The sequence below is a fragment of the Mobula birostris genome, chromosome 7 (assembly GCF_030028105.1).
Source record: "Mobula birostris isolate sMobBir1 chromosome 7, sMobBir1.hap1, whole genome shotgun sequence".
Taxonomy (NCBI): Eukaryota; Metazoa; Chordata; class Chondrichthyes; order Myliobatiformes; family Myliobatidae; genus Mobula; species Mobula birostris.
The window spans coordinates 174,909,952-174,935,034 of NC_092376.1; the positions used below are offsets into that span (position 1 = coordinate 174,909,952).

At 44.1% G+C, this 25,083-nt stretch overlaps 1 long non-coding RNA gene across 1 annotated transcript in view; it reads left to right on the forward strand.

The window, feature by feature from the left end:
- LOC140200587 (uncharacterized) overlaps nucleotides 1-24,307 on the forward strand; it is a 36,522-nt gene extending 12,215 nt beyond the window's left edge. Inside the window, exon 3 of the long non-coding RNA XR_011886667.1 lies at nucleotides 23,991-24,307. This is a non-coding gene — a long non-coding RNA (uncharacterized lncRNA). The remainder of the gene's footprint in view (nucleotides 1-23,990) is intronic.
- The last annotated feature ends 776 nt before the right edge of the window (nucleotides 24,308-25,083 follow it).

The window sequence follows — 25,083 nt, forward strand, 5'->3', positions numbered from 1 at the left end:
CGCTGGGGTTTAGAAGAATGAGGGGGGAATCTCATTGAAACCTATGGAATATTAAAAGGCCTAATTAGAGTGGATGTGGGCAGGATGTTTCCTATAGTGGGGGAGTCCAGGACCAGAGGGCACAGCCTCAGTGTAGAAGGATGTCCATTTAGAATAGAGATAAGGAGGAATTTCTTTAGCCAGAGGATGGTGAATCTGTGGAACCATTGAGTGTATTTAAAGTGGAGGTGATAGGTTCTTGATTAGTCAGGGGATCAAAGGTTAAGGGGAGAAGGCAGAAGAATGGGGTTGAAAGGATAATAAGTCAGCCATGATGGAATGGTGGAGCAGACTCGATGGGCTGAATGGCCTCATTCTGCCCCTTGTCTTACGGTCTTATGCAGAGATTCAGCACTGCAGGGTTTGGGCTGGAGCTTTTGTTCTGCAGTCCCTGTCTCCAGCATTTCAGAGGAGAGCAAAGCCATTGGGCCCTTCAGTATGACCATGGCTGATCTGACTGTGCCAAGCCTCACTTCCACCTCTGCCACAAGCCCATAAGCCACAGGAGCAGAATTAGACCATTTGGCCCATTGAGTCTGCTCTGTCATTTCATCATGGCTGATTTATTATCCCTCTCAATCCCATTCTCCCTGTAACTTTTGACACCCTGACTAATCAAGAACCCATCAACCTCCACTTTAAATACACCCAATGATTTTGCAATTAATTCCACAGTTTCACCACTAAATAAATTTCTCCTCATCTTTGTTCTAAATGAACGTCTCTCTATTCTGAGGCTGTGCCCTCTGATCCTAGACTGCCCCACTATTGGAACCATCCACTCCTCATCCATTCTATCTAGTACTTTCTTTATTCAAAAGATGCTGCAACATAATCCTACTGCTCTTGACTCAATCTCCTGATTAATGAAGACCGACATACCATCTTAACAACACTAACAACTTGCAGGATCTACAGATGTGGACCTCTGTTTCTCCAGTACAGACACAGTGGCTGGCTAATGCTTCATTCACTGAGTTTGTAGAGGTTCAGTACTGGACCAGGCAACAACAGGAAGTGTCAATGTTGATAGCCTCCCAGTTGGGTTAACCTTCTCCGTGTAGACTGCCCACTCCTCCACAGGATGTCTGACAATGTCTGGAAATACAAACCAACCGCTGATGCCATTTACATTCCAACTACCCACAGAGCCTCATGAGGCCTTAACCAAGAGCTAATTAGCAAAGGTTGCAGTGACTAATCCTCAACAGCAAGATCAGCAGATAGTGTGAGCCTTGTTCACGCTCCCCAGTCCGCTGCCCCCTCTGCAGATAGCCCCAGTTGGCCAGCTCCATTGCTAGCTCCACCAGGCTCAGGAACCGTTATTACCCTCAACCATCAGACTCTTGAACTAGAGGGAATAAATTCACCCAACTTCACTTGCCCCGTCACTGAACTGTTCCCACAACCTATGGGCTCATTTTCAAGGACTCTTCATCTCATGTTCTGGATATTTATTGATTAGTTATTTATTGTTATTATTTGTTTTTCTTTTTGTAATTTCACAGTTTGTTGTCTTTTGCACTTTTGGTTGATTGTCTGCCTTGTTACTCATTCATTCTTTGGGGTTCTCCTCCGTTTTCATAGATGTTTGGAAGAAAAAGAATTTCGGGATGTATATTGTATACATTTCTCTGACATTAAGTGTACCTTTGAAATCTTTGAAACCTTTGTTATGTGTAGTTTTTCATTGATTCTATTGTGTTTCTTTGCATTTACTGTGAATGCCTGCAAAAATGAATCTCAGAGTTATATATGGTGACAGATATGTTCTTTGATAATAAATTTACTTTGAACTTTTGAACGACCCGCCCCACCATCGAGGACATCTTCAAGGTGCTCAAGAAGGTGATATCCATCATTAAGGACCTTTCACCATCCATGACGTGCCCCTGTCTTGTTACTGCCATTATGGAGGAGCTACATAAGCCTGGAGGCATGGTATCGTAGCAGCTAGAGTAACGCTGTTACAGAGCAGAAACCCAGCTTCAGTTCCTGCCACTGTACAGCAGCACCTCTACCTCCTTAGGAGTCTGCAGAGTTTCAGCTTGACATCTAAAACTTTGACAAACTTCTATAGATGTATTGTGGAGAGTATGTTGACTGGCTGCATCACAGCCTGGTACGGAAACACCAGTGCTCTTGAATGGAAAATTCTATAAAAAGTAGTGGATGTGGCCCAGTCCATCACAGGTAAAGCCCTCCCCCCAGGACCCACACCACTAGGTTCAGGAACAGTTATTACCCTACAACCATCAGGCTTTTGAACAAAGGGGATAACTTCACTCAACTTCACTCACTGCACAACTGAACTGTCCCCATAATGTAAGGACTCACTTTCAAGGACTCTTGATCTCATGTTCTCAATATTTATTGCTTATTTATTATTATTATTATTTGTATTTGCACACTTTGTTGCCTTCTGCACTCTGTCTGAATGCCCTAGTTCTATTATAGCTACTATTTTTTAGATTATGAAGACACGCAGTCCGCTTTTATTGTCATTTAGTAATGCATGCGTTAAGAAATGATACAATATTTCCTCCAGTGTGATATCACAAAACACAGGACAGACCAAGACTGAAAAAACTAACAAAACCACGTAATTATAACATATAGTTACAACAGTGTAACAATACCATAACTTGATGAAGAAGTCCATGAGCACAGTAAAAAGTTCAGAGTCTCTCAAATGTCCCACATCTCACGCAGACGGGAGAAGGAAGAAAAACACTCCCTGCCATGCCCGACCACAGTCCGACTCTGAGTCGTCTGAAAACTTCGAGCCTCTGATCAGCTCTCCAACACCAGGTACTGAGCGCCATCTCTGTCCGAACGATTCAACCTCAATCTCGGTCACCAACAGCAGGCAAAGCCAGGGGTTTTGAGGCCTTCCCTCCGGAAGATTCCTGATTTACTGTAGTTTTGTTGAGTATGCCCGCAAGAAAACAGATCTCAGGGTTGTATATGTACTCTGATAATAAAATCTACTTTGAACTTTGAGCTTTTGTCTGTGAGGAGTTTGTATGTTCTTCACATGACCGTGTGGGTTTCCTCTGGGTGTTTGTATGTTCTTCCCATGACCATGAAAAAGAATTTTAACAAAGACGAAGGTCTTGCTCCAAGTCAGAACTGGAATTTGATTGTAAGCAAGGTGGGACAGTGGAAACCAGATTGGATGAGGACTAACCAATCATGAGGGACAGATGGAGGATTTATAAATATCACTGGACCAGATGTGTCTGATGAAGACGACAGAGTTTGTCATCGAAACATGGGTAAAAATTGATATCTGTACCCAGCTGGAAACCTGAGAAGAGTTTATTTGTTATTGACACTGGGAAAGCATTCGATCCTTTTCCACCCTCACTCCATGATTCATGAACAGCTTCTTTCCATCCGCCATCAAACCTGTGAACGTTCCATGAGCATTGCATCAGTATTCATCTTCTGCATTTTTGTACCTTGCAGTAACTTTTATCTATTGCACTGTACTGCTGCCACAAAACAACACACTTTACAGCGATGTCAGTGATAATAAAACTGGTTCTGATTCCGAATTTCCCCTCTCCTTCACGTTTCCACAGGGAGAGGATTAGGGAACCATACTCAGAAGCTGCCTGTCACTTCTGCAGGCTGGAAGAGACTGTGCACCATATGTGAGGCTGTTGTCCCCACTTGCATATCTATGGGGGCTGCTGCTTGCGTCCTCGCTTCATCCTCTTCACCTTTGGCCATTCAGTACGGAGGGGGGCAGGCAGTGAGAAGGATGTTCCTGTTAACCTACTCCTGGGGCTGGCTAAGGAGGCTATCCATGAGCCCTAGTGATGGGCAGCGGAGGGTTCTGACTGGCCTGATGCCAACAATGTTCAAGGGGTATGTCTGTGCCTGGGTAGCTGAAGAAAAAGAACACGGCATCTGCGAGTAACTAGGTGTTTTGGGACTGTTGGGCACTGCGGCAGTAAATGTCATCTTTGACGAGGATGGGAATGTGTTACTCATAGCTTGCCAGGTTTATCTTTGTAATGTGGTTGCACAATAGTACTGTAGCCTCCAACCTGATGGCATGAATATCGATTTCTCCTTCTGGTAATTTCCTTTTCCTCTTACTTTTCTTTCCCCTTCCTGTCCCCTCTTCCTCAATTTCCCACTCTGGCCTCTTCCCTCTTCTCCTCACCTGCCTGTCACCTCCCCCTGGTGCCCCTCGTCCTTCCCTTTCTCCTATGGATCACTCTCCTCTTCTATCAGATTCCTCCCTCTCCAACATTTTACCTTTCTGTCCCTCTTGGCTTCACATCACCTTATAGCTATACTCCTCTCCTCCCCCCACCTTTCTATTCTGGTATCTCCCTCCTTCCTTTCCAGTCCTCAAGAAGGGTCCCGGCCTGAGGCTGCCTGACCTGCTCGGCTCCTCCAGGATTTTGTGTGTGTTGCTCTGGATTTCCAGCATCGGCAGAATCTCTTGTGTTTATGGAGGAATGTACAGGGAGGATGTGGAACGCCCTGCCAGGGGTGGTAGTAGAAGCAGGTACGTTTAAGCGACTCAGATAGGCATGTGATGATAGAAAATGGAGGGCTATGTGTGAGTGAAGGGTTAGACTGATCTCAGAGTAGGTTAACAGGTTGACACAACATCTTGGGCTGAAGGGCCTGTAGTGTGCTGTAATGTTCTGTGTTCTGTTCTTTATATTCTGATTCAAAGTCTGAAACATTGCCCAGTTTTAGCTTCAGTGGACATGGGTGGCAAAGGTCAGAACTGATCAGCATGGAAACAGGCCATTCGGCCCATCTCACCCATGCTGACTGAGATGCCTACCTGAGCTAGTCCCGATTGCCCATATTTGGCCCGTATCCCTCTAAACCAGGGGTTCCAAACTCTTCCCCTGCCACGGACAGGGAGCATTAACGGAGGGGCCTGTGGTCCTCAGCTGGGAATTCCTGCTCTGAACCTTGACCGAAAAGTGAAGTTGAACGTATTATCATGTAGCCAAGTACACTGAAGTGCGGGTACAGTGACAAACTTCTACAGCAACATCACAGGCACCTCGGTACAAAGAACACACAGAATATAAATTGTAAGACTCTATGACCATATGATCAATGTTCCCGATAATTTGTAATGACTAGCGTGCAGAAAAATCTTGAACTCTGCAATTTTTTGCCGAGTAACAACAACATGTGCACACTGAATAATTTCTTCAGTAAAAGCAGTATAAATAAGCTAGTTCTAAAACGTGCAGACAAATCATTGCAAACTCCATGTTGTCAAACCAGAAAAGGAAATGTGACTGTGTACGATCGTGAAATATACTTAACATGTCAACGAGGTAGGGAGCTTAAGCTCCTTTGGGCGCTAATAGCAAAAGATGTGTGAGCGCACACATGTGCACCTCAGAGAGAATATTGTATATGATATAGGAGTAGAATTAGGCCATTCAGCCCATTGAGTCTGCTCTGCCATTCCATCATGTCTGATTTATTTCCCCTTTCAACCCCATTCTCTTTCCTTCTTCCTGTAACATTTGATGCCTTGACTAACAAGGAACCCAATAACGTCTGTTTTAAATATACCTGGCTAAAGAAATTCCTCCTCATCTCCGTACCAAAGTGATATCCCTCTATTCTGAGGCTGTGCCCTCTGATCCTAGACTCCCCCACTACTGGAAACATCCTCTCCATGTCAACTCTGTCTACTGTAGGCCTTTCAGTTTGGTAGGTTTCAAAGAGATCCCCCTTCATTCTTCTAAACTCCAATGAGTACAGGCCCAGGGCAATCAAACACTGTATGTTAACCCTTTAATTTCAGGGATAATTCTCATGAATCTCTTGACCCTCTCCAATTCTAGCACGTCCTATCTTAGATAAGGGGTCCAAAATTGCTCACAATATTCCATGTAGCCTGACCAATGCCTTATAAAGAATCAGCATTACATCCTTGCTTTTACGTTCTTGTCCTCTGAAAACGAGTGCTAACATTGCATTTGCTTTCTACACTACTGACTCTGTGTGCAAGATAACCTTTAGGGAACCCTGCACGAGGAGTCCCAAGTCCCCTTTGCACCTCCAATTTTTGGATAATTTATATACAAGTGTGTTAATTATATGGTTAATTTTTACAAGACAGTGAAGGAAATGAAGAATGTGCAAAGCTTTAGATTTTATTTTAAATAAACAGTAACTTCTGGGGAATGAAAATTGATTTCTCTAGTTTCCAGTATCTTCTCCCCTCCACCCCACTTTCCCCCTTCTTCCATGCCTCACATCACCCCATCGTTTTCCCCTCTGCCACCCTCTCCATCTACCTGTCCCTGACACACTCCTCCCTCCAGTTCCCCTCCCCATCTCCACTGTCCTCTCCTTTCTGATTCCGCTTTTTTCCGCCTTGAACCACTTCCACCTGAAGGGTGGCAAGGTAACCAGGGACCCAGGTTCAATTTCCACCACTGCCTGTGAGGAGTCCTCCCTGTGACAGCGTGTGTTTTCCGGTTTCCTCACACACTCCAAAGATGTACAAGTTAGAGTCAGTGACCTGTGGGCTCTGGAAGCATGGCAACGCGTGTGGGCTGCCCCCAGCACACCCTCAGGCTGTGTTGGTTGTTGGCACAAAACAACACATTTCACTGTGTGTTTGATGTTTCAATGTACATGTGACTAATGAGCCGATCTTTTCTCTCACCTCTTACCGCCTTGCACTATTCCAACTATTCCCTCACCCCCACACACACCTCCCTATCACCCCTCCCTCTCCCAGACCCACCCATCACTACCTGCCATCTCTTGCTTCAGCCCTACCCCCCAGCTCTTTATACTGACCATCACTCTTCCTTCTTTCCAGCTGAGATGAAGGGTCTTTGACCAAGATGTTCATTGTCCGCTTCCCTCCACACATGCAGTCTGACCCATTGAGTCCATCCAGTCCATTTTGAACTGAAGTCAGAGAAAAGTTCAAGGCAGTGCAAGAGGTGATTCTGTCGCTGTGGTAGGGGTATGATTGTGCTGGTCGGTGTGAGGTGAAGAAAGCACAACAGCACCTCTTTCACCTCAGACGGTTGAGGAAGTTCAGCATGAATCCCCAAATCCTAAGGACTTTCTACAGGGCACAATTGAGAGCATCCTGACTGGCTGCATCACTGGCTGGTATGGGAACTGTACCTCCCTTAATCGCAGGACTCTGCAGAGAGTGGTGTGGACAGCCCAGTGTATGTGTAGATGTGAACGTCCCACTATTCAGAATATTTACAGAACAGGTGCGTGAAAGGGGCCCAAAAGATCATTGGAGACCTGAGTCACCCCAACCACAAACTGCTCCAGGTGCTACCAGCTGGGAAACGGTACCGCAGCATAAAAGCCAGGACCAACAGGCTCCAGGACAGCTTCTTCCACCAGGCCATCAGACTGATTAATTCATGCTGACACAATTGTATTTCTAAGCTATATTGACTGTCCTGTTGTGTCTCTTGCTGTATATACTATTTATTACAAATTACTATAATTTGCACATTGCACATTCAGACGGAAACGTAACATAAAGATTCTTACTCCTCATATATATGAAAAAAGGAAATGTACATCGCATCAGGAGTTTCTCTGGTTAGCAGACGATTTCCCTCCACGCCTCTCTGACGTAGTGGGGAACCGCGTACGAGGGAAGTCACAGCAGTGGTTTGCCATTGCCTTCTGCCGGGTGACCCAGCACGGATGGGAAGTGTGCAGGGGAGCTGGTTGGATTCGAACTCGGGACCTTTCGTCCCAAAGTCCGGTACTGATGCCACTACACCACCAGCCGGGTCGTGTATATGAAAGATGTAAGAAATAAAGACAATTCAATTCAATTCAAGAACCTGATGGCTGTAGGGGTGATTTTTATGCGATTCTTAAGTCTTTTTGCATTAGTTCGGTGGGTTGTGGGATTGGATGTTTGTGTGAGCTGGGGCTGTGAGTAGGCATGAGGGCCGGTCTGTCAGCACACCCAGAGTCGAAGCCTGCAGTCTGGGGACCGTCCGTGTGTGTGGGTGGGAGAGAAGAACAGGCCTTGTTTGGTCATTGTTGTGTTCTCTGTCGTTCCGCCGAGCACTGGGGGCATGGTGTGTTGGCGCCGGAACGTGTGACACCTTGGGTTTCTGCCCCTTCCTTTCCAGTCCCGAAGAAGGATCTCGGCCTGAAGCGTCAACTGTCGGCTGATTTCCTCCAGCATCTTGTGTGAGTTTCTCCAGATTTCCAGCATCTGTAGAATCTCTTTAATCTTTGGATTTACTGAGCATGCCTGCAAGGAAATTAATCTCAGGGTTGTACATGGTGGCATGTATGTACTTCGTTAATAAATTTGCTTTGAACTTTGTACTTTGTATTTATGACACCCTTAGGCTGTGTTGGATGTGAGTCATATGACACATTTCACTGTGTTTCGATGCACGTGTGATAAATCTGGATCTGAAATATTGCTTTGGATATTTTGTCTAAGAATTTATTGATTCTGTTTTGGAATGAATCCTATTTTATACACACCCAGCTCTCAGGCATTGTAAATCTCTGGTCAACTTGAAGGCAAATTATTCAGTTAAACAGTGGTGACCTCTATAGCACTGGCGGGAAGCCAGAGTACTTCAAACACTCCACACCAACTAACGAGAGACGGCAGCAGATTTGTGTCAGGAACATCCTTAAACAAACCAAACACAAAGGAACACAGAGTCCCCATTATCTCTGCTTGTCTGTCTGGCGTTCTAACAGATTCCAGGATGCTCAAAGTTCAAAGACCAAAGCTCAAAATAAATTTATTATTGAAGTACGTATATGTCACGGTATACAGCCCTGAAAAGAAAAGCTAGTTTCCCTGGAGCAAGAGAAACTGAGAGGAGATTTGATAGAGGTATACAAAATTATGAGGATTAGAGACAGGCTATTTCCACTGAGTTTTGGTGAAAGGGTAAAAGCTGAAATGTTTAAGGGGAACCTGAGGGGGAACTTCTTCACTCAGAGGGTGGTGAGAGTGTGGAACGAGCTGCCACTGGAAGTGGACGATGCAAATTCGATTTCAACGTTGAAGAGAAATTTGTAAATGTACGTGGATGGGAGGGGTATGGAGGGGTATGGTGTGGGCGCGGTTCGACGGGAGTAGGAAGAAAAACAGTTTGGAAGGCAGGTGACATGGTGAATGGAAGTATTCTTAGCAGTGTGGAGGAGCAGGGGGATGGATGATAGAAAAATGGAGTGCCACGTGAGAGGGAACAACTTGGTTGATCTGAAAGTACATTGGAAGTTCGGCACAACATTGTGGGCTGAAGCAGTACTGTGCTGTAGTGTTCTATGTTCTACGGAAATCAGATTCTGAATCGGGTTTAACATCTCTGGAATGTGTGTGAAATTTGATGTTTTGTGGCAGCAGTACATTGCAATACATAATAATAATAAGATCATAAGACCATTCAGCCCATCTAGTCTGCTCCACCATTCCATCATGGCTGATTTATTATCCCTCTTAGCTCTGTTCTCCTGCCTTCTCCCAGTAACCTTTGATGCCCTGACTAATCAAGAACCTATCAACCTCTGCTTTAAATATACTGAATGACTTGGCCTCCACAGTTGACTGTGGCAATGAATTCCATCGATACGCCGCCATCTGGCTAAAGAAATTCTCCCTCATCTCTGTTCTATTCTGAGGCTGTGCCCTCTGATTCTAGACTCCCCCCACTAAAGGAAGAAGCCTCGCACTCTCCAAACCTTTCAGTATTTGTTAGAAACATGGAAAACATACAGCACAGTACAGGCTCTTCGGCCCACAAAGCTGTGCCTAACATGTCCCTACCTTAGAACTACCTAGGCTTTACCCATAGCCCTCTATTTTTCTAAGCTCCATGGAACCATCCAGGAGTCTCTCAAAAGACCCTATCGTTTCCGCCTCCACCACCGCCACCGGCAGCCCATTCCACGCACCCACCACTCTCTGTGTAAAAAACTTACCCCTGACATCTCCTCTGTACCTACTTCCAAGCACCTTAAAACTATGCCCTCTCGTGCTACCAATTTCAGCCCTGGGGAAAAGCCTCTGACTATCCACACGATCAATGCCTCTCATTATCTTGTACACCTCTATCAGGTCACCTCTCATCCTCCGTCGCTCCAAGGAGAAAAGGCCGAGTTCACTCAACCTATTCTCATAAGGATTGCTCCCCAATCCAGGCAACTATTAGGTTTCAATGAGATCCCCCTCATTCTTGCAAAATCCAGCAACTACTTGTCCAGAGGCATCAAATGTTAACCCTTTCATTCCTGGGATCATTCTTGTAAATCTCCTTTGAACTCTTTCCAAAGCCAGCACATCTTTTCTTCGACAAGGGGCCCAAAACTGCTTAGAATGCTTCAAATGCAGTCTGACTAATGCCTTATAAAGCCTCAATGTTGCATTCTTGCTTTTATGTTCTAGTCCTTTCAAAATAAATGGTAACATTGTACTTGCCTTCCTACAACCAATTCAACCTGCAAATTAACCTTCAGGTGATCCTGCACGAGGACTCCCATGTCCCTTTGTACCTCTGATTTTTGAATTTTCTCTCCATTTATGAAATAGTCCATTCCTTTCTTCCTTCTGGAAAAGTGCATAGCCATGTACTTCTCTACATTATATTCCATTTGCCACCTCTTTACCCATTTCCCTTCTGTAGACTCTACGCTTCCTCAACACTAACAGTCCTTCCACCTGTTTTTGTATCGTCTGCAAACTTGGCTACAAAGTCATCAATTCTATCATCCAGATCATTGATACAGAACCTGAAGAAAAGCACCACTAGTCACTGGCAGCCAGAAGAGGCCCCCTTTATTCCCACTTTTTTCCTTCCTGCCAATCAGCCAATCTTCCAGTGATTCTAGTATTATCTTTCCTGCTCTTATCTTGTTAAGTAGTCTCATGTATGGCAATTTGTCAAAGGCCTTCTTAAAATCCAAATAAATAGAATCTACTGATTCTCCTTTGTCTATTCTGCTTGTTATTTCTTCAAAGAACTCCAACAGATTTGTCTGGCAAGATTTTCCCTTGAGAAACCATGCGGACTTTGCCACATGTACCTCCAAGTACCCTGGAACCAAACCTTAACAATCGACTCCAACATGTTCCCAACCACTGAGGTTAGACTAACTGGCCTGTAGTTTCCTTTCTTCTGCCTCCTCCCTTCCTGAAAAGAGGAGTGACATTTGCAATCTTCTGGTCTTCCAGAACCATTCCAGAATCCAATGAATCTTGAAAGATCATTACTAATGCCTCCACAATTTCTTCAGTCACCACTTTCAGAACTCTGGGGTGTACACCATCTGGTCCAGGTGACTTATCTACCTTCAGACCTTCCAGTTTCCCAAGCACTTCCTCCTTAGTAATAGCGATGACACCTCCCTCTGCCCCCGACACTGGAATTTCTGGCATTCTAACGGTGTCTTCCATAGTGAACACTGGTGCAAAATGCTTTATTAAGTTCATCTGCCATTTCTTTTTCTCTCATTACTACCTCTTCAGCATTCGATATCCACTCTCATCTGTCCTTTATTCTTTATATCTGAAAAAAAACTTTTTGTGTCTCTTTTATTGTTATATTGTTATATTACTTTATTACTTCCAATCTGCCCCTTGTAAGGCATGAAAATGCCTGACACAAGCCTCTCATGGTCTGAGTCGACATTCTCCTCCCCTCCCTCCCTCCTTATTACTATATACTAGCTTACCTTCATATTTTATCTATTCTCTCTTTATGACTCTTCTAGTTGCCTTTTGCTGGTTTTTAAGTGCTTCTCAATCCTCTACCTTTGCACTAATTATTGCTCTATTATATTCTCTCTCTTTTGCTTTTATGTTGTCTTTGAATTCCCTTGTCAGCCACAGATGCCTCCATTTAGAATATTTTTTCATCTTTTGATCCTCCCAGAAATTTCAACCATAGCTGCTCGTCCATCATCCCTGCTAGTGTCCCCTTTTGGCCAGCTCTTCTCTCAGGCCTCTGTAATTCACTTTACTCCACTGTAATACTGATACATCTGATTTTAGCTTCTCCTTCTCAAAGTGCATGGTGAATTCCATCATATTACGGTCATTTCCTCTGAAGTGTTCCTTTACCTTAAACTTCCTAATCAAATCTGGGTCTTTACATAACACCCAGTCCAGAACTGCTGTTCCTCTGGTGGGCTCAAGCTGAAGCTGCTCTAAAAAGCCATCTCATAGGCATTCTACAAATTCCCTCCCTTGGGATCCAGGATGAGTTGCAATGTAAATTGCAGAATCGAAGAGGGTTAATCCAGGACTGAAGGTGTTATATTTGTATGTATACAGAATAAGATCAATAAACAGTTACAGATTAGCATGTATGATGTTGTGGGCATCACTGAATTATGGCTGAAAGATGATTACAGCTGGGAGCTCAACATCCAATGATACACATTGTATCAAAAGGACGGGCAGGAAGGCAGAGAGGGTGGCATTGTCCTTTTGGTAAAAAATGAAATCAAATCATTAGAAAGAGGTGAAATAGAGTTGGAAGGTATTGAATTGTTGTGGGTAGAGCTAACAAACTGCAAGGGTAAAAGACCCTGATGGGAGTTATATATAGGCCCCCAAAGAGCAGTAAGGATGTGGTCTACAAATAACAATGGGAAATAGAATGTATGCCAAAAGGGCAATGTTACAAAAGTCATGGGGGATTTCAATATGCAGATAGATTGGGAATATTAGGTTGGTGATGGATCCCAAGTTGGGGGGGGGTAGTTTCTAGAATGTCTACGAAATGGCTTTTAGAGCAGCTCATGGTTGAGCCCACTAGGGGACCAGCTATTCTGGATTAGATGTTGTTCAATGAATTGGAATTGATTAGAGAGCTTAAGGTAAAAGGACCCTAAGGGGTAAGTGATCATAAAAATGATAGAACTCACTCTGAAATGTAAGGAGAAGCTGAAGTCAGATGTATCAGTATTACAGTGGAGTAAAGGGAATCTCAGAGTCATGAGAGAGGAGTTGGCCAGATTGATTGGGAAAGAACACTGGCAGGGATGATGGCAGAGCAGCAATGGCTGGAATTTCTGAAAGCAATTTGGAAGGCACATGATATATACATCCCAAAGAGGAAGAAGTATTCTAAAGGAAAGATGACACATCCGTGGCTAACAAGAGAAGTCAAAGCCAACATAAAAGCCAAAGAGAGGGCACGTAATAGAGCAAAAATTAATGGGAAGTTAGAGGATTGGGAAGCGTTTAAAAACCAACAGAAGGCAACTAGAAAAATCATTAATAAGTTAAAGATAGAATAGAAAATTAATCTAGCCAATAATATTAAAGACGATACTAAAAGCTTCTTCAGATAGATAAAGTCTAAAAGAGAGGTGAGAGTGCATATTGGACCACTGGAAAATTATGCTGGAGAGGTAGTAATGGGGGCAAGGAAATGGCGGATGAGCTAAATAAGAAATTTGTATCAGTCTTCGCTGTGGAAGACACTAGCAGTATACTGCGAGTTCTAGGTGTCAGGGGTCATGAAGTGTGTGAAGTTCCCATACTTGAGAGAAGGTTGTTGGGGAAACTGAAGGTCTGAAGGTAGCTAAGTCACTTTGACCAGATGGTCTACACCCCAGGGGTCTGAAAGAGGTGGCTGAAGAGATTGTGATCTTTCAAGAATCACTCATTTCTAGAATGGTTCTGGAAGACTGGAAAATAGCAAGTGTTACTCATAGTCATAGTCATGCTTTATTAATCCCGGGGAAAATTGGTTAAACTCCACTCCACTCTTTAAGAAGGAAAAGAGGCAGAAGAAAGGAAATTATAGGGCAGTTAGTCTGATCTCAGTAGTTGGGAAGATGTTGGAGTCAATTGACAAGGATGAGGTGTCAGGGTACTTGGAGGCACATGATAAAAAAGGCCATTGTCAACATGGTTTCCTCAAGGAAAAATCTTGCCAGACAAATCTGTTGGAATTCTTTGAAGAAATAACAAGCAGGACAGACAAAGGAGAATTAGTGGATGTTGTGTACTTGGATTTTCAGAAGGTTTTTGACAAGGTGCCACACATGAGACTACTTAACAAGCTCTGAGCACATGGTATTACAGGAAAAATTCTAGCAATGATAGGGTTGTGGCTGATCGGCAGGAAGCAAAGAGTGGGAATAAAGGGCATCTTTTCTGTTTGGCTACTGGTGACTAGTAGTGTTACACAGGGGTCTGTGTTGGGACCAATTCTTTTTACATTATATGTCAATGACTTGGATGAAGGAATTGATGGCTTCGTTGCAAAGTTTGAAGATGCTATAAAGATAGGTGGAGGGGCAGGTAGTTTTGAGGAAGTAGAGAGGCCACAGAAAGACTTAGATTAGGAAAATGGACAAAGAAATGGCAGATGTTGAGAAGTGTTTATTCATGCACTTTGGTAGAAGAAATAAAAGGGTAGACTATTTTCTAAATGGAGAGAAAATTCAACTCTAAGGTGCAAAGGGACTTGGAAGTCCTTGTGCAGGATTCCCTAAAGGTTAATTTGCAGATTGAGTCTGTGGTGAGGAAGGCAAATGCAATGTTAGCATTCATTGAAAGAGGACTAAAACATAAAAGCAAGAATGTAATGTTGAGACTTTATAAAACACAGGTGAGGCCTCACTTGGAATATTGTGAGCAGCTTTGGGCCCTTTGTCTTAGAAATGATGTGCTGAAACTGGAAAGGGTTAAAAGGAGCTTCACAAACATGATTCCAGATTTGAACTGCTTGCCACATGAAGAGTGTTTGATGGCTGTAGGCCTGTATTCAGTAGAAGAATGAGGGTTGTCCTATTGAAACCTATCAGATGGTGGAAGGCCTTTATAGAGTGGATTTGGAAAGGATGTTTCCTATGGTGGGAGAGTCTAGGACCTGAGGACACAGCCTCAGAATAGAGGGTGTATTTAAGGCAGAGGTTGATAGATTCTTGATTTGTCAGGGCATGAAGGGATATGGTGAAGGCAGGAGATTGGGGCAGAGAGGGAAAACCCATCAGCCATGATGGGATGGCAGAGCAAACTCAATGGGCCGAATGGCCTAATTCTGCTCCTGAATCTTATAGTCTTATGTTCTTATAAACCGGATTTTACCAATCTTTCTGCACATTGAAATCCCCCATGATAATCGCAACATTGCCCTTTATATATGCCTTTTCTATCTCCCTTGTAATTTGTAGGCCACAATTTAAAAACCATTTTTCAATAAAAGCTACTGTAAATTACAATAGAGTACGTGGTTTGATTAACCGTACAGAAATCAGACGGTGGAGAGGAAGAAACTGTTTGAAAAACATTCGGTGTGTGTCCTCAGGCTGCTGTGCCTCCTGCGTGTTAATGGCAAAGAGGTCTTGGTCTTGTCCTGGGTGAAGGCCGTCCTTCATGAAGCAGGCTGCTTTCCTCAGGCCTCCTCTTTCGAAGACGTCCTCGATGCAGGGAGGAGACAATGGCCTCACCTTCAAGGACTCTTCATCTCACGTTCTTGGTAGTCATCACTTATTTATTATTATTATTATTATTATTATTTTGCTTTATTTTTTTTGTTTTTATTTTGCTTTATTTTTTTTGTTTTGTGCTTGCACACTTTGTCATCTTTTGCACATTGATTGTTTGTCGGTCTTGTGTACGGTCTTTCTCCGATTCCATTGTGAATACTCACAAGACAATGAACCTCAGGGTTGTATGTGGTGACGTACATGTAGTTTGATAATAAATTTACTTTGAACTTTGAGGTTAGCTGGCGAGCGAGGGTGGTGGTAGATCATCTGTTGTTGAGGGCAGGTTCTAAGAGAACAATGGACTATCAGCTTCTGGGGACCTGCCAGGAGTAACTTCCATTGATTTATTTATTGATTTATTGAGAAATTGCGTGGGCCCTCCCAGCCATTCGAACCTGGCTGCCCAGCAGTCCCCTGAGTTTTAACCCTAGCCTAACCATGGGAAAATTTACAATGACTAATTGACCTACCAACCCATATGCTTTTGGATTGTGGGAGGAAACTGGAGCACCCGGAGGAAACCCACGCTGTCACAGGAAGAATGTACAAACTCCTTACAGGCAGTAGTGGGAATCAAACCTGGTTCACCTGTACTATAAAGTGTTGTGTTTACCACTACGCCACTATGTCACCCACGGTAATACAACGTGAAATGCAAAGTCCTGTCCTGCTCTCAAAACCTTCCAAAGTTCAAAGTTCAAAGTAAATATATTATCAAAGTGCTTATATGTCATCATATATGACCCTGAGATTCACTTTCTTGTGGGCATTCACAGTGAATACAAAGAAACACAGTAGAATCAGTGAAATACAGTACGCAACAGGATAGAGAAGCAACCAGTGCACAAAATCCCCAACAAACTGTACAAATATGAAAAGAAAGAGAAAATATAATAATAACAACAAATACATAAGCAAAACATATTGAAACATGAGATGAAGAGTCCATGAAAGTTAGAATTGGAATTAGAATTCCATTTCTTACATCCATCTCGGAGCAAAAATGTTTATGGTGTGTCTCTGTGGTTGTGTACAAAAAATAAGGAAGGGAAACCAAATGGGGTTTGTCAACCATGTCTGGCAGCTTGTCTAGGGGAAAGAAAACTCTGATCTAAAAACTCTGCTGTTTTGTGGCTATACCCACTCATGGGGAAGGCTTCGAGTGTAATCTCTGAGGAAAAGATCTGGAGCTAGATTCCCTGAGGCAGCCGTACATTGAGTTCAAGGGCTGCCTGACATCTCCTGCGATGCTGCTGGTAGCAAACGTATTGGTCTCTGCCGTTCCTTTGGACTCATCGGCTGCGTGGAGAGGGCAAGCCTGCCACATGGGCAACAGCTCGCTCTCCACGTCATTCTGGCCTGTCTTGTGTATCACGTAGACAGCTAGGATGGTCCATGGTCTATGTCAAGAGCAGAAGCTGATGATTTGGCCAGGACCACACTGTTCTTGCTGCTCCCAGGGTCGGGTAACAGAGAAGCACATTCTGTTCCTCAGTCCTGTCCTGTTTCTGAACAAAACCCTGGCACCCTGGCTGAGCTCTACCTGAATTCTGTCTTGCCTTCATTAAAGGAGATTGCCAGCCAAGCCTCCGCAGGCCTTTTGGAGAGAATTCCGGAGTCTCTCTGCTCCTGACAAACCCCCCTCCCCCTTGTCCCCTGTATTCGCCCGCTCAGTAGGAAGTAGCCTCTCCCTCCACCCATCCAGTCATGTTAAACAATTCGGTGAGATCACTCTCAATCGGCTGAACCTCCAGGAATAGAAGTCGAGTGGATTTAACCTTTTCACCACCGGCTTCATTCCACTGACAGAATCAGTTCTATCATCACTGACGTGTAGCATTAAATTTGCGGCTTTAATGGCCGCAGTACCTTGCAACACGTAAAAATATACTTTAAGTTAAAATAAGAAATATGTATAAAAATGAAATTTAAACAATAGTGCAAAAAGAGAGCAAAAATAGTGAGGTAGTGTCCATGTGTTAGTTCCTAGCGAGGTAGAGTTCACGGGTATGTATTTTTTTTTATTTCAAGGTATACTTTATTCAAAAATAAATATATACAATAAACCATTCAATAACTTTTCAACCTTTACATATGTTTCCATTATAGTCAGTCCATATCTGTATTTATAGCCACCCACGTGGCACTCCAGTAGTTCAGCTCAGCATCTCATTGTTGAGGGGTATACTCCCCGCCCACCGACCCCTCCCACTCCCATGGGTGGAGAAAACCTATACCGTGGTCCTTCTCCACCGGGCCCTTGCCGCGGCTGCACCGAGTTTCAGTGCGTCCCTCAGCACGTACTCCTGCAGCCGAGAATGTGCCAGTCGGCAGCATTCTCCCACGGACATCTCCATGTGCTGGTAGATCATCAAGTTTCGGGCCGACCAAAGAGCGTCTTTCACCGAGTTGATGATCTGCCAGCAGCGCCGGATGTTGGCCTCCGTGTGCGTCCCCGGGAACAGCCCGTAGATCAGAGAGTCCTCTGTTACGCAGCTGCTGGGGATAAAACGTGACACGAACCCGTCCATCCTCCTCCACACCCTCTCTGTGAACTGACAGTGTGCAAAGAGGTGGGTCACAGACTCCTCCTCACTGCAGTCCTCCCGTGGGCAGTGGGGTGCGGGGACGACATTCCGGGCGTACAGGAGGGCTCTGACTGGGAGGGCCCCTCTCACCGCCAGCCAGGCGAGGTCTTGGTGCCTGTTGGTGAGATCTGGCGATGAGGCATTTTGCCAGATGAACTGGATTGACTTTTTTTTTCCAAAAATACTTTAATCAGAAATATTACAAAATAAAAATAATTACATACAGGAAAAGAAAACCATTCGTTGACTGTGAGTCCTTATTCAACATAGTTATTAACAATAAAAATTTTGCATTGACTCTCTGTTCATTTACAAATGAAAGATGTTTACAGTAAATCATGTGTTTACTCTCAACCCTTGGTCAAGAGTTAAGACTTATTAACAATCAAAATTTTTAACAATAAAGGCAGGCAATGGCTCTAATACTTTCCCAAATTAACAATTCCACCCACTCCTTGGGCACCATGTTGATTATCTGTCCACACCGCTGATGAGGGGTAGGTCTCTTCCACACCCAACCTCTCCCCCTCCTACGGGTGATGAACGTTAAACTGTGGTCCTTCCCCACCGGGCCTTCGCGGTGGCCGCACCAAGTTTGAGTGCATCCCTCAGAACGTACTCCTGCAGACGAGAGTGTGCCAGCCGGCAGCATTCAGTCACGGACATCTCCGTCAGCTGGCAGACCATCAAGTTTCGGGCAGATGAACTGGATTGACTTTGTTTTTTTTTCCAAAAATACTTTATTCAGAAATATTACAAAATAAAAATAATTACATACAGGAAAAGAAAACCATTCGTTGACTGTGAGTCCTAATTCAATACAGTTATTAACAATAAAAATTTTGCATTGACTCTGTTCATTTACAAATGAAAGATGTTTACAGTAAATCATGTGTTTACTCTCAACCCTTGGTCAAGAGTTAAGACTTATTAACAATCAAAATTTTTAACAATAAAGGCAGGCAATGGCTCTAATACTTTCCCAAATTAACAATTCCACCCACTCCTTGGGCACCATGTTGATTATCTGTCCACACCGCTGATGACCTTCTTTTTTTCCAAAAATACTTTATTCAGAAATATTACAAAATAAAAATAATTACATACAGAAAAAGAAAACCATTCGTTGACTGTGAGTCCTTATTCAATACAGTTATTAACAATAAAATTTTGCGTTGACTCTGTTCATTTACAAATAAAAGATGTTTACAGTAAATCATGCGTTTACTCTTAACTCTTGGTCAAGTGTTAAGACTTATTAACAATCAAAGTTTTCAACAATAAAGGCAGGCAATGGCTCTAATACTTTCCCAAATTAACAATTGCACCCACTCCTTGGGCACCATGTTGATTATCTGTCCACACCGCTGATGAGGGGTAGGTCTCTTCCACACCCAACCTCTCCCCCTCCTACGGGTGATGAACGTTAAACTGTGGTCCTTCCCCACCGGGCCTTCGCGGTGGCCGCACCAAGTTTGAGTGCATCCCTCAGAACGTACTCCTGCAGACGAGAGTGTGCCAGCCGGCAGCATTCAGTCACGGACATCTCCGTCAGCTGGCAGACCATCAAGTTTCGGGCAGATGAACTGGATTGACTTTGTTTTTTTTTCCAAAAATACTTTATTCAGAAATATTACAAAATAAAAATAATTACATACAGGAAAAGAAAACCATTCGTTGACTGTGAGTCCTAATTCAATACAGTTATTAACAATAAAAATTTTGCATTGACTCTGTTCATTTACAAATGAAAGATGTTTACAGTAAATCATGTGTTTACTCTCAACCCTTGGTCAAGAGTTAAGACTTATTAACAATCAAAATTTTTAACAATAAAGGCAGGCAATGGCTCTAATACTTTCCCAAATTAACAATTCCACCCACTCCTTGGGCACCATGTTGATTATCTGTCCACACCGCTGATGACCTTTTTTTTTTCCAAAAATACTTTATTCAGAAATATTACAAAATAAAAATAATTACATACAGAAAAAGAAAACCATTCGTTGACTGTGAGTCCTTATTCAATACAGTTATTAACAATAAAATTTTGCGTTGACTCTGTTCATTTACAAATGAAAGATGTTTACAGTAAATCATGCGTTTACTCTTAACTCTTGGTCAAGTGTTAAGACTTATTAACAATCAAAGTTTTCAACAATAAAGGCAGGCAATGGCTCTAATACTTTCCCAAATTAACAATTGCACCCACTCCTTGGGCACCATGTTGATTATCTGTCCACACCGCTGATGAGGGTAGGTCTCCTCCCCACCCAACCTCTCCCCCTCCTACAGGTGATGAATGTTAAACTGTGGTCCTTCCCCACCGGGCCTTCGCGGTGGCTGCACCAAGTTTGAGTGCATCCCTCAGAACGTACTCCTGCAGACGAGAGTGTGCCAGCCGGCAGCATTCAGTCACGAACATCTCCGTCAGCTGGCAGCCCATCAAGTTTCGGGCCGACCAAAGAGCGTCTTTCACCGAATTGATGATCTGCCAGCAGCACCGGATGTTGGTCTCCGTGTGCGACCTTTCAGAAACCTGATGCCAGAGGGGAAGAAGCTGTTCCTGAATTGTTGAGTGTGAGTCTTTAAGTGCCTGTACCTCCTCCCTGATGGTAGCAATGAGAAGACGGCACGTCCTGGATTATAGTCATAGTCATACTTTATTGATCCCGGGGGAAATTGGATTTTCGTTACAGTTGCTCCAGAAATAATAAATAGTAATAAAACCATAAATAGTTAAGTAGTAATATGTAAATTATGCCAGGAAATAAGTCCAGGACCAGCCTATTGGCTCAGGGTGTCTGACCCTCCAAGGGAGGAGTTGTAAAGTTTGATGGCCACAGGCAGGAATGACTTCCTATGACACTCTGTGTTGCATCTCGGTGGAATGAGTCTCTGGCTGAATGTACTCCTGTGCCCAACCAGTACATTATGTAGTGGATGGGAGACATTGACCAAGATGGCATGCAACTTGGACAGCATCCTCTTTTCAGACACCACCGTGAGAGAGTCCAGTTCCATCCCCACAACATCACTGGCCTTACGGATGAGTTTGTTGATTCTGTTGGTGTCTGCTACCCTCAGCCTGCTGTCCCAGCACACAACAGCAAACATGATCGCACTGGCCACCACAGACTCGTAGAGCATCCTCAGCATCGTCTGGCAGATGTTAAAGGACCTCAGTCTGCTCAGGAAATAGAGATGCCTCTGACCTTTCTTGTAGACAGCCTCAGTGTTCTTTGACTAGTCCAGTTTATTGTCAATTCATATCCCCAGGTATTTGTAATCCTCCACCACGTCCTGGATTATGGGGGTGCTTCATGACAGATACCACCTTTTTGAGGCATCATCACCTTTCAAAGATAACCTGGATGTATGTTGCACCCCGACTGACACACCGCAGCAAATTTCCAACACGTGTGAATGTATATGGTGAATAAAGTTGATTCTTGATCCTTGAATACCTCCGAGGTGGTTTGGAATGCACTGTGATGTCAGGTGCTACAGGAATGTAAACCTTGCCCCTTGACAGGAAATAGTCAGGGATTTGTGGAGTATGACTGTAACATTGGCCAAGGAGTAAGCTGCCCTTTCTCGGCAGGGGAAGGGTGTGTAAAGGGAGTTTCTTAGAAGTCGGAATAACAGGTTCGCATATTGTTCCAATTCGAGATTGTATCATCGTTTTTCTGATGCAGACTGGGCAGACAGGAAAATAAACCCTGCATAGCCACTAGAGATTTAGAGATTGCGAAATATACCGAAGGTTCTGCTGTTCATGCTGTTCAGAATTGGGTTTATCATCACTGACAAATGGGGTGAAATTTGTTGTTTTGTGACAGCAGTATAATGCAATACATAAAAATCACCATAAATTACAATAATTATCTCCACATGACTGTGGTTATAATGATTATGACACATTGCTCTTCATAAATTTTACTTCATTTTGAGATACAACACAGAACGGGCCTTTCTGGCCCTTTGAGACCCACTGCCCCAGCAACGTCCGACAACCCCGTTTAACCCTAACACAATCACGGGACTGTTTACAATGCCCAGTTAGCCAGCCTGGCATGTCTTGGGACCGTGGGAAGAAACCGGAGCACCTGGGCACAACCCACGCATTCCAAGGGGAGGACACACAGAGACCCCTTACAGAGGACGTTGGGAATGAACTCCGAACTGCAGTGCCCCGAGGTGTAATAATGTCGCGCTAACCGCTATGTAAATCAGAGCACGGAGTACAGCAGATGGGATCTCATGTTCAAGTTGTATAACACGCTGATGAGGTCTAATCTGAGAGAATTGTGTCCAGTTCTGCTCATCCACCAACAGGAGAGATATCAATAAGGTTGAAAGAGCACAGAGAAAATTTTATGCAGATGTTGTTGGGCCTCGAGGACCTGAGTTATAGGGAAATGTTGAATCAGTTAGGACTTCATTCCCTGGAGCGTAGGAGAAAGAGGAGAGACATTTCAGGAGCAGATTCTTCCTCTCTGCCATCAGATTTCTGAACGGACAATGAACCCATGAACACTACCTGAGTACCTTTATTGCTATTTTTAGCACCACTTATTTTATTTTTAAATACAGATTTCTTACTGTAATTTATAATTTTTATTATGTATTGCAATGTACTGCTGCTGCAAAACAACATATGCCTGTGATAAACCCGGTTCTGATCCTGAAGGCCTACCAGTGGCTATATTTTGTCAGGAGTTTGAGGAGATTTGCTATGTCGTGAAAGACTCCAGCAAATTTCCACAGATGTACCATGGAGAGCATTCTAACTGGTTACATCACCGTCTGGTCTGGACGCTCCAATGCATAGGATGAGAAAAAGCTACAGAGGGTTGTAGAGCAGGACACACAAAATGCTGGAGGAACTCAGCAGGTCAGGCAGCATCTGTGGAAGTGAATAAACAATCGACGTTTCGGGCCGAGACCCTTCATCGAGAATGCGAAGGGTTGGACGGCAGCAGAGATCAAAGAGGGTGAGCAGTGAGAGAAGGTTTCACTGAACTCCCCCTGAAGAGAAGATTTAAACTTCTTCAGGGTAGGTATCCCTCAAAGTGTTGTAGATTCCCACATTGAGGACGTCTTCAGTAAGCGATGCCTCAAGAAGGCAGCATCCATTGTTAAGGATCATCACCATCCAGGACATGCCCTCTTCTCATTGCTACCATCAGGGAGGAGGTACAGGATCCTGAAGACCCCTCTTCTCATTGCTACCATCAGGGAGGAGGTACAGGATCCTGAAGACACCTCTTCTCATTGCTACCATCAGGGAGGAGGTACTGGAGCCTTGAAGACCCCTCTTCTCATTGCTACCATCAGGGAGGAGGTACAGGATCCTGAAGACCCCTCTTCTCATTGCTACCATCAGGGAGGAGGTACAGGATCCTGAAGACACCTCTTCTCATTGCTACCATCAGGGAGGAGGTACAGGATCCTGAAGACACCTCTTCTCATTGCTACCATCAGGGAGGAGGTACAGGAGGCTGAAGACCCCTCTTCTCATTGCTACCATCAGGGAGGAGGTACAGGATCCTGAAGACACCTCTTCTCATTGCTACCATCAGGGAGGAGGTACAGGATCCTGAAGACACCTCTTCTCATTGCTACCATCAGCGAGGAGGTACAGGAGGCTGAAGACCCCTTTTCTCATTGCTACCATCAGGGAGATGGTACAGGAGCCTGAAGAGGGGTCTCAGTGTTTCATGAACAGCTTCTTCCCCTCGGCCATCAGGTTTCTGATCAGACAATGAACCCATGAACACGACCTCACTACTTCCTACTGTATTTGTCCTCCTTATTTATTTTTTACATGTTTCTTATTGTAACATGGTAATTTTTTTCTGTATCTCACTGTAGTGCTGCCGTAAAACAGCAGTACATGGCAGATGGTGCTGCCCTCTGGTGTTTACTGGATGAAAGGCAAGCTGGATGGCTTTTGCCACCGCTGGAGCGTGTGCTGATCGGACTGCTGAGGACAACATCCGTGCCCTGTCAGCCCACAGGACATGACATTCAGGGACTCTCCAGTATTATCCTTTCGGGTGACTGTATGTTTACTGCTGTCTTATATGTGCTGAGTATGACTGTTGTTCTGCCTTTTACACTTTGGCCCCAAGAGTAATGTTGTTTCGTTTGTCTGCATTCATTTACAGCAGAATGATGATTAAACTTGTACTTGATAATAAACTTGATTCTGATTTCGATTCTGTCTCAGTTCAAGATTTGAAATCCTTGCCTGGAAGTTGGAGGCTCTTCCACAGTTCAGGGTCCCAAACAAAACCGAGTTCCCAACACTAGATTAAAATGAGAGCTATTTATTTATATTTTTGGCTGGCTCGGCTCTGCTGAGAGGCCCCTCTCTCTTTCCCACGGTATGTTATTTCTATCTTTCCACTGGCTTCTCATGAATCAAAATACAAGGAAATCTCCTGAGCCCCCCGAGCTCCCACCCTTGCCCCCTTTCCCATGACTCCCACTCTCCCCTTTCTCCTTGGGAGCTCTTCACACATCACTGCAGCTACGGTGGGTTTGGGGCTGTATTCGATATTTACAGAGAGCTCTGTGTTAATATTTACAGGAAATTACCTGGTTTGTCAGTAGTCAGAGCAGGAGACCACTGCAGTGTAGCAATTAGCACAACACCATTAAAATTTGGTGTTCAGTTCCGGTAAGAAGTCCTCTGTAAGAAATCTGTACATCCTCCCTGTGGAATATATGGGTTTCCTCCAGGTGCTCCGGTTTCCACCCACTGTCCAAGCACGTACCGGTCAGTAGGTTAATTGGTCATTGTAAACTGTCCTGTGATTGGTCTAGGGTTAAGCGGTGTGACGCCGGGCAGCGCAGCCCGAAGGTCCGGAGGGGCCAATTCCCCACGGAAACTCTACATAAAACAAAATAGGATCTTTGAACTTGTTAGTATTTCAAAATTCAAGATTCAAGTTTATTTATC